This window comes from Eptesicus fuscus, chromosome 9, assembly GCF_027574615.1.
Source record: "Eptesicus fuscus isolate TK198812 chromosome 9, DD_ASM_mEF_20220401, whole genome shotgun sequence".
Classification (NCBI taxonomy): domain Eukaryota; kingdom Metazoa; phylum Chordata; class Mammalia; order Chiroptera; family Vespertilionidae; genus Eptesicus; species Eptesicus fuscus.
In genome coordinates, this window is record NC_072481.1 from 86,176,477 (window position 1) to 86,192,962 (window position 16,486).

General features: G+C 39.6%; 1 pseudogene; it reads right to left on the bottom strand.

The window, feature by feature from the left end:
- Positions 1 to 430: 430 nt before the first annotated feature.
- LOC129150156 (nuclear prelamin A recognition factor-like) lies at positions 431 to 1,725 on the bottom strand (annotated as a pseudogene).
- Positions 1,726 to 16,486: the final 14,761 nt, after the last annotated feature.

Sequence of the window (16,486 nt, forward strand, 5' to 3'; positions counted from 1 at the left end):
AAGTGGGTAAAGTCAGAGCCAAGCCAGGGCATTTCCTCATCCAATCTCTCTGAGGCGCTTGGACAGAACCAAGTCTCACCTCTTTGCAGGACACTTCCGGAGTTTTTTTTTTTTTTTTTTTAAGCCTAAAGGACAGTAGTCTGTCTCCATTCTTGTTCTTTGGGATTTTTCATCGTCAGATAAAAGGATACATATGTTGGGGCAATCCTCTCGAGATACACTATTCCAATTGCACCCATGTGACCACGACAGTGCCCCTCAAAGGGAAGAAACCGGCAGATGGGGAGCAGGGAATTCTGAAAACCAAAGCGATGACAGAGATGCTAAGCCTTTCCTTCACGTGTCTGACACCCCTCTTCAGGCAGCCTGCAGGCCGGGTGTCTGCTGGACCTTTACCACTTGATGTCCTGGCAGGCTGCCCTGGGCCCTGCTAGGTAGTGTGCAGGGCCGCCTGGGCCTGGGGGGAGTCACACCCCCCCCCCGCCCCAGCCACTCCTGGTACAGCTCCTGCACATGGGCGCTGGTCCCCGGGGGCCACACCGGGATGGCAGCATAGATGCCTTCCATCTGCCGCAGCAGTGCCCTGTCTGCAAACCTGTCCTCCGCCTGGACCTGGCCCCTGCGGCTTAGGCATTCCCGACACAGGCCAGCACCTCCACGAAGTGGCAGGGGAGCTTGCCCCTCTACAGCTTCAGGACCACTTCTGGATGTTCCGAAAGCCGTAGCAGCCTCAAAGCATAGCAGAACCTCTCCATCCCTGTCAAGGGTGACCTCCTGGAAGTCTTTGCTCCTCAGGGTGCAGTAGGTGAGCACTCCCACGTCCTCACTGAACAGCTCCTTGGCCGTGTGCCTGAGGATGTGCACCAGGGACCCGTCAGAGCTGGCACCCTCGTGGAGCCTCACCTCCTCCTCCTTCATGTCTCCAAACAGAGTGTCCATGGCGGCGTCATTCGAGGCGAGGTCACTTTGCTCCATTATCTGGACAATTTCACCTGAGGTTAACATGCAGTCGGCACCCTGGGAACTATGTAAAGCTGTGGGAACATCTTCTCAAAGGGCCTCCAGTTTCTTGTCATAACACAGGGCCACGATGATGTGGAAAATCTTGTCTGGGGACAGGTTCTGCCGTCTGCTTAAGTAATCCTTCACAGAGAGCCCATGATCTGCTGGGGAGACTTGGCCTGCAGAGGTGGGGGTGATGGGGTGACCCAGCACACGCTCTGCATATCGGACCCAACCGGGGCAGGCGGAGGTCAGCATGGGTAGCTGGGGCTCTTCCTCACGGTGCTGGCAGTACCAACGCACAGATTCCTTCTGACTCTCCAGGATGCTGAAGTCCGCAGCTATCTTCATGTCAAAGACAGTGCACCCCAAGGCTTTTGAGAAAGCCGTGGAGTCTTCTGGATGCATCAGTGACACTGAGGCTGAATTTAGCAGCAAAATACGGCAGAGACTGAGGACACATGGACACTGCCAGCACAAGGTTCAGAACACGGAAGTCCTTGGTGTTCTGTTGAGAAACTTGGACTCCTTCCTCTGGTCACACAACTGTCACACGCCAGGCAGTCACTCAGGAATATCTTGGCATCGGCCAGCTTATGGAATTCTCCCTTCTCTCTGTTCTCCTGAGCCAGACTCCGGACGTTGACTGCGGCATTCTCTTGGTCATCGTTTTTTGTGTTTTTTTTTACTACATTCCTTCCGTGTGCAGTGATCACACTTCATCTGGAGTAGGGTGGGTGGGGGCTGGCTCGATTGACCTGGAGGAAGCACGGGGAGAGCAGGTCTGCCCTGGCACTGCTGGCGGTCTCCTTTCTTCCTGTGGAGCATCTAGGGAGGGGAAGCGGCCCCGTGTGCAGTGATCACACTTCATCTGGAGTAGGGTGGGTGGGGGCTGGCTCGATTGACCTGGAGGAAGCACGGGGAGAGCAGTCAGTCACCGCTGGTCACCCCTGGTGCTGCTGGCGGTATCCTTTCTTCCTTGTGGAGCATTTAGGGAGGGGAAGCAGCTGCAGTGCCCAAGGCCGAGTTCCAGGAGGCCAGCAGCGCTGTCAGGATCGTGCCGGTGGCACTGGTCCATTGGTGCCTGTCCTGTCCTCTGGAGATTGTACCTGCAGGACTACTAAGGAAGCCAGTCCCCAGTTCTGCCCCACCTCCACCACCGATTGATTGGAGTCTGAGGGCCGGGAGGAGGGACCAGGAGGCCTGCCTTCCAGCTGCTCACCAGTCCCTGCAGCGCCACTCACTCCAGTTCCCTGTTAGCCATCCCCTGATCAATGGAGCCTGAGGGCCGGGGGATGGGCCAGTCATCCGTTCGGTCGTTATGGGCCCTGGCTCTTTATATGTAGAGAGATATTTAAGGTAATGATGAATAGATATTTAACCTACTTTTGCTCACCCCTGTATATCATTGTTAAATTTCCTGATATTGATAATTGTACTATGGTTATATCATAGAATGTTCTTTGTCCTTAAGAAATGCAGACTGAACAATTTATAGGTAAAGGGACTTGCTTTTTTCAATTTGCTCACCTTGTTCAGAAAAATAGGTCTCTTATCCAGCTATCATCATCATGTCTCATCTATCTTACTAGTATATCCAGAGACATTAGAAGAGTGAAAGAGAATGACAAAGCAAATGCGGCAAAATGTAAACCAATAGTGAATATTAATAGTGAATGATAAAGGATATACAAAAGTTCATTTATGGATTCTTGAAACTTTTCTGTAATTTTGAAATAACATCAAAACAGAAGGTTATGTAAATGATATAAAGTGGCTTAAACTGTCTGTACAATGTAGGTGGCATTCTTTCATGCAAATAGTAACAAAGTCATTTGCTTTTTGTTTTTTAAACCAGTGTTCTTTGCTCATGAGTTTGAAGGGAGAGCTTTTCATTTCTTTCAGCCCTAATGTTAACTATACGTCTACTTTCATCTATGGGTAAATGCGCCATTTGATTAAAGGCTTATTTTCCATGTCCGTATCCTATTGTATGTGTAAACAGAATCCTTTCTCCATCAGTAACTTAATGACATGCAGACTTCAAAATTCAAGTATCAGACACATGTTTAATTGGATTTTTCAAAACAAAAAGAAAAACAACCCCAGAAAGCTTTATAAAAGTAAATACTTGTGAAAATTCTTTGAATAGTAAATATAGACTGATACATGTAAAAATCACATGAAACTCTCAATTTTCTAGTAAAAGGTAAATAACTAAAAATGACCACAAAAATACAGAACAAAAAATAGGGAGGCCAGATGGTTTTCTGGGACAACTTTATCAAAAATTCAAGAAAGAGATAATATCTAACTTATGAACTCTGTTTCAGAGAGTAGGAGAAGAAAGACCTGGAAATCTCTAACGTATGATCCAAGATAGTCTCAGTATCAAACCCAGCTCAGGACACAGTACAAGGAACGCAGTCACTAATTTACTTTATAAACATACATAGATTAAATTAAACAACAATGTAGAAAAATAATTATAAGTGAATTTGGAATATTAGAAATGTTCTAGCCCCTGATCTCTTCACTGGGAGGTAATTAATTACATGGCTGTATGCATACCTAAAATTGCATCCAGTTGTATACTTAAGATTTATGCATCTACCTGCATGAAACACTATAACTCAATAAGAAAGTTTTTCAACGTTAGTGTGGATGAAGTGAGTGGTATAACACCTTTGCTAGTGTAACCACTTAATTTTATGATGTTTTAATATACATTTTCTCATTTTAGTTGTTTCATGGGATTTGAAAAAGGTTTTATCCCATTTCCTCACGAGTTCCTGTTAAAACCCATTTAACCTTTGCTCACAGGCATTAAATAGTCTAAATATACAATCCTAATTGCAGATGTTGAAAGACTGTGAATAAAAAAATCAAAAGGATGAAAGATGTTTCTTTAGTTTGTGTAAATGGCATTTTTGGTTTCCCCAAACTTTATTTTCCCTTCGAATTTCCAGTCTTTTATAACAGGCTGTATGGCATGGCAGTCTTCCAATGCACTTAAAAAGCTCAGAGGAGCCATTCAATGTATATTAATCTACTGTGAAAACAAATATCGTGAGTGCTTGCTCTCCTGCAGTCTCAGCCATTAACGTTGGTGGTTGGTATTGATGGCATGATCTGTGCACTGCCAGCGCAAAGACTTGTGGAAGGAAACTCTCCCTAAACATTTCAACAGCTTTTGTTTTTTTTTTTCTCCTGGTCTTGTGCACAGGATACATTTGATATCGGTTACCTTCTCCTCAGTTGCAAATCTTGTCTTCATTCCTCAACTGATAGAGGACAACTACTATAAACCAACAAATGGTAGTTCTTCTTGATTTATGCAGTTAGACCCTAGGATCTGGTAACACCAGAGATTATCTTCATGGTTGGAATGCATCACATAAAATGTAGTCAAACAAAGCAAAACATGCAGCTCTCTTTGCTTTCCAGCATTACATCTACTGTGATGTATTTTCTGAAAGCCACCCAAGTATAACTATTTATTTTAACTAAAGTAATCGAGATTAATGTCAGCAGCTATGACACACACTGTTTGCTAAAGAACACATAGAACAATTGCTCAGGGCAACCTTCATTAAGAAATCAGATAAAATTAGTAAAACTGATTCCATTTCAAAACTCAGCAGCAGTTAAAATTGCCATTCAGGAGCTTCTAATTAACACACTTGGTCTTGTTCACAATCAGCTATTGTAATCTCATTAACTTATTATGTTTAATCATTGTGATAACAGCACAGCAAAACTTACTTTATTTTGCATGGGTGGAGACTGGCCAAATTGGGTGTAGCCTTTCTAATATTAAAAACACATAGGCTTTGGGGTTTTGGCATCTGTCCCACCCTTTTTTGGAATTATCCCCATCAAGGGTCAGATGCATACAGAGCCCCCTACTGTAGCAGTGAGAGGGCATTCTGGAAGCAGACACCTAATTGGGCGTTCACTGATGGGAAGATTAATTATATAGCTGATACGGTGACTCAAATCATTTTGTAATGGTGTTTGGAGAATTGACAGTTTATGCAAGAGAGAAAGAGAGATTGAAGAGAAAGAAAAAAGGAGATAAAACTATCTGAGTACCTGTGTTTAACTACTGCACCTCTCTTTGTTTTACTACCTCATTATATAAATGTGTTCTGAAGATACTAATTGCAAAAGCACAACATCTTTTTGTCCTTTAGGTAGTAGCAATCTGCACGTATCTAAAAAAAATACTCATGTTTCATTGATACCAAATATTGCCTGCTGCAATGAGATTATATTCTATTGGTGGGAACTGGGGTGTAACAGCCAGCTACAGAAAGCATTAGGTTGCCTTATTTTCTGGCTGAAAATGCTGTGTGTTTTATGAACTGTCTCCATCTTGCACACCGGGAATGTTTTTGGTGTCTAAGGCCATAATAGGATTTTCCTAAATGATACAAAAGTACAAATATTCTAACCAGTCAGCTTGTAGAGGATACTTATTTTCCAGAAAGTTTTGACACCACATTTTACCATCAACTTGAAAGAATATTTGTTATTTAATTTTTACATTATGGATGCTTTCTGCAAAGGCATCAATAAAACGAATTGTGTTCTGTGAAAAGGAAAACAACAGAGGCAGTATGCCAGCATACATGCAAATCCTTGTTCTTGGCAGGACCCTGTACAACTGGGAAGATATGCAAAGGTAAACCGGCACAGAGAGCACACTGGGAAACCCAGAAATCCTTCTGTAATCTCAAAGCCCCAGTACGCTTTTTTTGAGTGGTTGACACTAATTCCATCTTTTAAAAACAGTCACTTAACTCCTGATACTATTTTAATGGCCATAAATAAATAAATGAGGAAAAGGGCCCTTATAAATCCCAGGAGAAAAAGTTAAATGAAAGTGAAAGATGGAGTCCTTCTGTGACTCTCATATTACCATACCTAAGCACTAAGAAGGTGAACGTTCATCATTATTAAAATCATTCAATTTGTGTCTTTAATTATAACTTTTGGGGGCATGAATGGCTCCAGAGAAATTAGTCTTCTATTTGCTCTATGAAAGAATTTAATAAGTAATACATTATGTTAACTGATTTTTAAAAATCCATTTAATTTTTCCCTGAATTCTATTTTAGGATGATGAGTTTCAGTATCACAGAAATTCCTGCCTAGCATCTTCTGCTTAGACTGTTACATTTTTTTTTTATTAATATCAAGGTCCTGGGCTTTGTATACTTATGGTTTGACTTATAAATTACTTGTCAGTCCTTCCTAATTTGAGCCATGGCCTACTTAGTCATATATTAATCAGCTGCCATCTCAGATTTGCTTTATGAAAATGCACACAACTTGTTTGAATGATGGTGTCAGATTGCCTCCAAGCCAGACTTAGCTTCTACTGGTGACACTTGTGTATTTAGAGCAGCTCAGACTGTACACGCTATAAATCTCCTCTTCCCTCTCCATGTGGTGGGATCTGCATGGGTTTAAAGACAGAAAGAACTTCTGTAATTCTTTACATCTATTCTGATGACAATAGATAATTATGTTGAGTTCCCATGTGCTACAGCACTTACAAAGAACTTGAAGAATGTGGCTTTGTAAACACATGATAAGATTCCTCTACCAAATGCAAATAACAAACGTGGGACTTTAGGATTCAGCATCTTAACTTTATGTCATTTTTAGATTACAGATGCCTTTTTATTATAGGCAGATTATAAGAATACCCATCAGTATAAGTATGTATGTATATGTTAAAGGAAAATATTGTTCTAACTGGTAAAGAAAAGACTTGTCCATTACATTTATTAAAAAACAGTGAGGCATATTTTATTGGGTGGGAAGTATCTTGTTGGATGCAGGGACCACTACCATGGCATCTGCAGTGGGACAGAGAGCTTGGACTCAACTCTGACTCCAATAAGGACAAGTAAGGATTTACAATGAAAGATGAGGGTAGCAGTTGGAGGATGAAAAAGTACTAAAAGGAGACATCAGGAGTAAGGAGATTCTTGTTAGATCTACTCAGCAGAGTTCTTGTTAAAGGTGGGCCAGGGTGATCTGATATCAAAGGTGAAAGATTTTCCCTGAACTGACTTAGTAGGATTCTCGCTCAACTGAATTCTACAAAGACAGAGTGGGAAGCCAGGGTTAGGCCTAATTCAGCAGAGGGTTCAAAGGAACATGAGTAAAATAAGGTCAAGAAGAGTTTTTGTAATATATATGATGGTGTCAGATTGCCTCCAAGCCAATCTTAGCTTCCATTGGTGACACTTGCATATTTAGAGCAGCTCTCTCTCTCTCTCTCTCTCTCTCTCTCTCTCTCTCTCTCTCTCTCTCTCTCTAAATATACACACATTTATAGAAGATTAAGTATATGCAACTTTCTGTATTTGTATTCATACATATTATTTGGTAAAAATTTGCCAAATATGAAAACACTAAGTTTTGAATACTTAGCATGAAAAATATTATTGTTACCATGAAGCATTTGTTCAATGCTTATTGTGGGCCAAATCTGTTTTGTGCAATGACTATCTTTAATTTTTAAGCATTATGCTTAGTGTATGATATCAAATACTTTATAAAAATGTCACAGGCAGGTAATTTCAGTATCACAGGGCAATGGTTTTTACTGGATATTATTGTTGTTGATGTTGCTGCAAAGAACTTGCATTAAGTGAAATTTTACTTGGGTGATCAATTTAAAAACATATAAAAGCAAAGTTTCCATATTCAAGGTGAAGCTGGACCCAGAATCCCATTTTCTTCTCTCCCTCATTTCTGCTCACTATGAAACTTTAATGAAGAAACAGTTTAGTGCAAATTTGAGAATTGCTATAATATCCGCAACTTAATGAAGGTGCAGGAGGCTATTGAAGAAAAGGAAAAGGAATTTGATCTAAATACGGGGTTCAGTGGATGCCACGTGGAGAAGATTGTGCCTGAACTGGAGTATGAGTAAGAGTTGACCAGAAGAATAAACAGTAAGATGCTATTAATGGCCAAGTGAAGAGTATGGGGAAAGATTTGGAGATAGAAAACAACACATCTGGGCAAGAAAAGAAAATTAGTACAAAATATGAAATTATCAGAATAATAGAAGTGACAATAGATTAGGGAACAGAGGAAAGCCATTTTGGGATCAGAGATGCTGCTGAACACAATACTAAATAACTGGATTTTAGCATATAGACAATGGGGCTGTGATGAATATTTTTAGGTAGGGATATGGCTTGATTAGATTTGTATTATAGATAGGTAGCTAGAACATGAAGAATTAATTTAATGGATGCAAGAGTCTTTGCTAAGTAAAATTACAGAAGATTTAATGAGGTTAAGTACCTAATCCAAGATCATAGAACTAAAAATTATGGTGACAATGGAAAAGCAAGAACAGACCTGAAAAAGTTTAAGATGTAAACTTAATTTAGCTAACAGTAAAATTAATAAAGGATAATGAATAGCAGATTGGTGGTAGTGAGGAAGGGACTTAGAGATATTCAGTTAACTTGCAAATATATTGAATTAGAGGAACTAGATATGTTGGCTATTCATATCTGGAGCTTAAGAAAAGCATAAGGATGGGGAAAACAGATTAAGGAGCCATCAGTATGCAACATACACTCAGAAATAAGGTTATTAATGTAGCATGAGCTGGTCCTATTAAAACAATAATAGGAAGAACAGATTATCAAGACGGTTTCCTGAGGATTTCCCAGGTTAAAGGAATACGGTAGATGAGGAAAATAAGTGGTCAGGGAGCTCAAAGGAGATAAAGAAGTGAGAATGACACTGAAGCCCAATGAAAAAGAGTCTTGAGAAATGGTTTGAACTTACCTTCTACAGTTTCCTAAATGCTCCTTAGAAGTCTGTTCTGCTCTACTGTGTGTTTCTGCCCAAAGGCCAGGTACTAACTCATATTTTTCTCAAGTGGATTTCTTCAAGCAAAACTCAATACTGTACCTGAGGAGACAGTTACTGTTATTTACATCCAGATTTTCTAAGCTAACCTAAAGTTGCAAACCTTCTTAGATCTGTAGAAGAGCCTAGAATTGATCTTAATTAGCCACAACAGGTCTTTATCTATGGCAGGGTGTTCCTATTTGGATTAAAATTTCTACTACTTTTTTCAAATTGTTTTCTCTTCTATCCCTTATTCTCTGCCTGCACCTTCTTCACAGCTGCATCGTGGAACATAGACAAATTAGTCTATTGAAACTGACATTGGGTTACCATGATTACTGATTAGGAAAATTATTCTGATGGGGAATATAAGATATTTCTTTTGGGGGGTTGGGGACTAGGAATCTGAATCTGTGCCAGTAACCTAATGTACATTCTTGATAACCTATAATGAAGTCACTGCCCCTTTCTTAACCATTCGGTCTAGCAAGACCTGTTTTCCTAATTACTCCCCATTTACAAAGGAACCATAAACAAAGAAGGTAACAGCTTAGCTACAGGGGAGGTCACTAGCACCACCCAGACCAGGCATTTAGATACAATCTAGCTTCCCCATTCTGACTCAGGAGGGGCTGTGGAAGCCCACCTCAAAAGCATGGTAGTTAGGAAACAGATAGAAAACAAAGAAACCGAAGGGTATAAAGGGAAAGCTTCCGCCATATTCAGGGGCTCAGGATTTGGAGAACTGACCCCCTGAGTCACTGTACTAGTACATCTGAAAATAAAAGGGTTTATCCTGGATCTCCGAGTGCTCCCTGTGTATTTTTCGGTCGCTTGGTAAATTCTGTAACAGTTCTATATAGTTTATAAAAAGACATTGTATATATTTTACCTTATTTATCCTAAACTTATTTTATTTAGGTTGAACCATATAAAAGTGCCATTCTTGTAGGTCAAAAGGTTGAGTATTAGCAATTTCATATGTTTTGACTTATTTTATGTTTCTAACTTATTTTTGCTTCTTAGTCTTTGAAAATAATAGGTAAAGAAGACAAAGTGCCAATATAAATGTAAGTTTTGCTAGCAAATAATTTTGAATATGCTGTTCAAGGTCTTAAATGTATGCATCTGCATATAAACTATCAATTCTCTATTGTGCCGAAACCAGTTTGGCTCAGTGGATAGAGCGTCGGCCTGCGGACTGAAAGGTCCCAGGTTCGATTCCGGTCAAGGGCATGTACATTGGTTGCAGGCACATTCCCGGTGGGGGGTGTGCAGGAGGCAGCTGGTCGATGTTTCTCTCTCATCGATGTTTCTAGCTCTCTATCCCTCTCCCTTCCTCTCTGTGGAAAATCAATGAAATATATTTTTTAAAAAATTCTCTATTGCATAGTATTTTATAGGTGAGCCAACTGCTTTTGTGTGTATCAAAAGCTCTGAGGTCTATACCTGCCCCTTAAAGTCCCTAAGGCATTCATCATTAAACTACTTCTAACAGACTTAGTGACTGAGAATAGCCAGTAAACCTCTCTAAGTGTGGACATCCAGAAATAGTTAGCTCATTTGTTTATCCATTCAATTAATAAATAATTGTTCTTTTGTTCATTAGATTAGTATCTATCTAGTAGCTACACTGTGACATTTAGTAGCACCTGGTTCATGGGCCACTGTAGAGTTTAATCTGAGCAGCTGTGTGCCTTTATATTGTAAGTTTATTATTGCCAGATAATTTTTAATAATTTTCCAGCTGGGCAGAAAAGCCCTGGAATTTCCTTTATGTTCAATTTCATTGCACCTAAGTGAACCAGCCTTTTGCAATTTTTAGTGTTTGCTGAACTGATGGCCTGGGCCAATTCTGGCACCACCTCCCCACTTCCATTCCCCCAGCACTTGACATGAGTCCTCATTTTACCATTGTCATCTTTTAACTAGAGTTTTTGTTTGTTTGTTTGTTTTTAATATTGTCACTGCTGGAATTTGGGGCAGGATACTTACTGTGAGGACTGTCCTGTGCTTTGCAGGATGTTTAGCAGCATCCCTTGCCTCTACCAAGTAGATATCACAAACATTCCCAAACCCCTGAGTCGTGACAATCAAAATGTCTCCAGATATGGCTAAATGTCACTTGAAGGAGAGACTATTATTACTTCCAGTTAAGGACACTGCTTTAGATTTAACAACTGCAGGGGTTTCTCATAAAACATGATTCAAGGGTTTTCCTCCATCTACATGGCCTAAGGCTACCAGAGGTAAACACCTCTTCTCATTTAATGTTTCTTCTATTTGTCTATCTCTCAGACAAAGCATATGCTAGCCACAAGTGCTCCAAGAGGCTACAAGCAGGATTCATGCATAATCCCTTTATAATACACACTAGAGGTCCGGTGCATGAAATTCGTGCATGGGTGTGTGTGTGTGTGTGTGTCCCTCAGCCCAGCCTGCACCTTCTCCAATCTGGGACCCCTCGAGGGCAGTCAGACATCCCTCTCACAATCCAGGACTGTTGGCACCCAACCGCTTGCCTCCCTGCCTGCCTGATTGCCCTTAACCGCTTCTGCCTGTCAGCCTGATCACCCCCTAACTGCTCCCCTGCTGGCCCGATTGCCCCAAACTGCCCTCCCCTGCCAGCATGGTCCCCCCCAACTGCCCTCCCCTGCAGGCCTGGTCACCCCCAACTGCCCTCCCCTGCTGGCCCAGTCCCCCCTAACTGCCTTCCCTGCCAGCCTGGTTGCCCCCAACTGCCTGCCCTTGCAGGCCTGGTCCCCCCTAACTGCCCTTCCCTGCAGCCTGATTGCCCACAACTGCCCTCCCCTGCCAGCCATTTTGTGTCCACATGGGGGCAGCCATCTTTGACCACATGGGGGCGGCCATCTTGTGTGTTGGAGTGATGGTCAATTTGCATATTACCTCTTTATTATATAGGATACTGCACAGGCTATGAAAGCATTTTTAAAATATAATTTTTGAAGAAGCCAGAGGAGAATGATCTCATCTTCTGAATCAAATTGAATAATGTGGCTATATTATTTTTTTAGTATAGCTTAATATAGGGTGACCTTGAACACTTTTGTGAGCAAATCAAGTTGTTCCAGTTTGCCATGTGTCAAAGAGTTGTTACCATGTCAAGCATGCTGAGATTGTCTCTGTGACCGTAGATTATTGACGACTCTTGTTTTCTCTTTTTGTTAATAAAACCAAAGTTGTACAAATGCTAAGCTTTCAAAGTACAAAGCAGTTCAGTAGTTTGCTTTGGCAAGCTGGGGGTCACTTTTCCATCTCAAAAGTGCAACTTTGCACAGCTTCCTAGGGGTATTTGGACTCCTGAACATCAGCTGAGGTCTGCAGGAGAAAGTAGAGAGATAGCTAAGGACAAGCCTCGATTCCCCTTCCTAGAATCTTGCACAACTAAACTCCTAAGGAAAACAAAATTAATTTGGAGTCTTTCAAAAATCTTGGCATGTAAAATAATGCAACAGAACCCCAATTTTGGGACTGCTGTGATTGCATTCCCTAGTTAAACACCCTAGATATCAATACTTACTGGTATTCTCTAAGCTCAGTCAATGAAGAAAATAGGGCTGTTATCTATCAAAGCACATTTTCATTTCTGACAAGTAAAAAGCAGCATGGGGAATGCAGGAAGGCTGAAATGAAAGCCTAAAAGAAAACTCATATAACATCTGGTGTCCTTTATCCCCTGTTGGCCTTTCATAGTATGATATGATGAGCTTGCTCTGATTTAAGACCTGATGATTTGGTTTGAAAAAACAAGAGGAGGGCTCTAGCTGCAGCCAGGCTGGCAGCAAATTGGGATACAAAAATCTGCTCGAATAATTGGAAACACGACAGGTTTTTTTGTAACCGATGCCTGTGGCATCTTAGTTTATCCATCTCTCTCAGTTGAATTTGTAAAGTGCATTATCTTATTGGTTTTAAAGTTTCCATCGCACTTATTTGCAGGGGAAATGTGAGCAAATCAGTCATGATGGATTGCCTAATTTTCTGGGCTGAATAAACCAGTTTTATGAGATTGTTGATTCCTAGGTTATTAGTTAACAGAAACATTGATCGATTTTAACCTAACAAAAAGCTTATTAAATTATTGCATTTAAAATGTTTCATTATTGTTACTATAGTATTGGTAATGAATATGCTAATTAAATAATTGAGAAGGGTTTCATAAAGGAGTTTTTCTTTGCTTTTTCTATTTTCAATGCAAATGCTAAAATTGGCCTGAGCCACAGATGTCTGAAGATTAGTAATTACTCAAAAAAAAAAAAAAAAAAAAAGATTATCTTTGATCATAAAGCCAGAGGAAGGAGCAGAGAAAGTTAGTTTTCTACTTAGAAAATACAAATCCAATTTAATCCATTGTAAATTTCTAACTGCTTCATTTACAAGAGCCGGAAAACAAGGAAAACCAAATCCTACATAGCCATATTTTTTACATTAAATAAATCATTTCAGGTTCATTGGCTGTGGAAGTACACTTGGTAATTAGGAAGGAGAAGAAATTTTATTTGTTAATCTGAACCTTTGACAATGGTTGCTTTCATGAATGCTCCAAATTTTAATGCTTCAATAAAAGCATTTTTTAAAATTTCCTTAAAAATATAAAAAAATACCTGATACATTTATTAATCAAAAAACTATGCACCCAGGTAAAAATCCCAAATAGAAAAAGAAAATCAACACCTTCATCATTTTATTTTTTTTCCAAATTTTGAAACAGGGATTTTTAGGGGTGAAAGGGAATAGTGACCAATCAGAGGGGATATCAAGGCACCAGGATCTGCAGCCTTTATAAGCCATAGGGAAAGGGAACCCAGTGGGACTCTTCCCCCTCCCCACATGGGAGTCCATTCTGTGGGACTCTTTCTTTCTCCCCACGTGGGAGTCTGTACTTGTTCTTCAATAAATCTCCACCTTTGCTATACCACCCTCTCTCCGTGGGTGGATTCATTCTTCGACTCTGGCAGACAAAGAATCCGGGTTCCAGTCCAAAAATTCTGTTTCAATTTGAAGAGAAAGACATAAAAATAAAACTTTGTTATCTTAAAACAGAGTTATAATAACTACACCTCATGGCTCAGGACTAATTAATATAATTTTAGGCATCAGTGTTGGGCAAAAAAAAAAAAAAAAAAAAAAAAAAAAAAAAAAAAAAAAAGATGTCCCTCTTCTTTTCTTTTTAAAAATCTCTTTCTCACTTTTTTTTGTTCCATCTTTTCCATGGGTTGTATCTTACTGAATGTAAACTCTTCCTAGTCAGAATCACAAGTAAAGGAAGTAGTTCCTTTATAAAAGGAAAGAAGGGAGTTAAAAAACTTTTATGCAAGTCGACTTTACTGTGAAATGTTATCTTTTGTTAGTTCAAAGGTTCCCAAAGATATCAATTCTTCAGAAGTGCCCTGAGGTGCTGGGGATGTAAATTGAATACTTTACAATTTGTAGACTGCTCCTGCAGTAATGTGTATCTCCTCTGTGAGTGAGTGTTTGGGGATTTTTCAATTACTGGAGTCTGAAAACTCAGAGATTCTTTAGGGCAGAAAAAAGATTCTTCTCCAAGTTGAGTCACTGATGTTCAAATTAGCTGCCAAAAGCACTATAATGATCAGTGTTCCAGATTTCTCTAAACAGGAAAAAATGGTCCATTTTTGTCAGGGGGAAAATAAGCTCCTCTAACGGCATCCATGAATAATTTCAGGATGGGGTGTGTGATGGGTAAAAAGTGAAATAAATTGCTGATATGTGCCACATACAATAGACCAGTGATATTTCTAAAGGACTTAAATGTGCTCCTCTATATTTGTTTAGAGTGATAGCTTAAGTATGGCCTTTAGGCTTACTGTTAACAGTTGTTTTTTTTTACAAAATACTGAATAAAAATGATAACATGGAATATGTGCATTTAAAATTAAGCATACTTCAGAATTAAATATACACAGCTCAAAATAACAAGGTGACTGAGAGTTATAATTCCAAATTTTCATCTAATTCTCCCAAACATTTTTTATTATACATTTCTTCCTCCTATCCCCAGATTAATGGAATTGACTGATTTAAGTTTCCATTTTTTTCTTATCGTAGAGCTACTAAGCATTAGAGAAACACATACTCTAAAAGTCAGTGCGAAGGAGTCATAAAAAAATGAAGAAAGAAATAGTTAACATGGGTACTTTCCATCTCTCTAGATAGGAATGGATTTGTGAGCAACAACAGTCTGCATTAGAGGAACATCTATTATGGGATTTTTAACCAGCTTAAAATATGTCACCAAGTAGTCAACCCTTTCTTGCTAAATAGAGTATTTATTTCAATTCATATGTCTAAAAGTATTTATTATCATGCAATTTTAAATTCAAATACATGGCTCCGTATTGTTTAAAACAGCTTGTTCTCCTAAGTAGGTCAGCTATTTTCTGTGTGTTATCATTTGGTGCATGTTTTACATCCTGTATAAATGCAAACTGATTTTTTTTGGGAAAAGCCACAAATAAAGCTTTCTTTGACTGAGTTAGAACTATTCTGATGTCAGATGCTCAGGAAAACAATCATAATGGGCAGACCTGGTTTTATTCTACCAGAAAAGAAGGGATAACTATTTTAAGGCTTTATGAACACTCTCACAACTTCATACAACCTTCCAAATACTGGACATTTTCTGACCTTGCTTTGTTAGGAAAAATAGATGGGACATTAAACCATAAGAAGATAAGATTAGGGTGAAATTGGGTTTACAATTGAATACTTACCAAGTCAAGGAGTTGGTTTAAAATTTTTACATTTCGACTTAAAAAAATTGTTTATATTGATTTTTTAGAGAGAGGAAGGGAAAGAGAGAAAGAGATAGAAACATCGATGAGAGAGAAATAGCAACATGGATAGGCTGCCTCCTGTATGCCCTCTGCTGGGAATCTAGCCTGAAACTCAGGCATGTGCCCTGACTGGATATCAAACTGGTGACCTCTAGGTGCATGGGTTGATGCTCAACCACTGAGCCATACCAGCTGGGAAAAGTTTTTACATTTCTACTTAATAAACATTGAGAAACTCCTATGCTCTAGGCAACAAAATTTATATGACATATACATTACTCAAAATTCATCTTTGAACTCCTTGACTCCATGGACTTTACTATGAATACAATATGCAAAATAGAACTAAGAAACAAATGAAGTAATAGATGAACAAAATATTCAGTCTTGGGAATTTGGGAAGGTTTCCCAAAGAGGAAGGGATATTTAAATTGAGGGATGATTGTTAGGTCTGATTAAATAATTGAATCGATACCCCCTCTCTTCGAACATACCTTTAGACCACTTCACAATGGACATTCCCTTTCCCTTAGTCCACATTCCACTTGCTAAGACCATTATCTTTTCCCTCTGGACTTTCCCAGGATCCAGACCCACCCAGAGAGTTCCCCACCAAAAAAGCCCACCTAGAGTTCTTCGGAATCTCTGACTCCCCATCTCTGGGTGCTGATGACATTTTGGGGCTTAGCCCATCTGATTTTCCAAATGATCTAGTCTCTCTCTATATAAAAGCCTAAGTGACCGAATAACCAAACGACCAGTCGACCGGT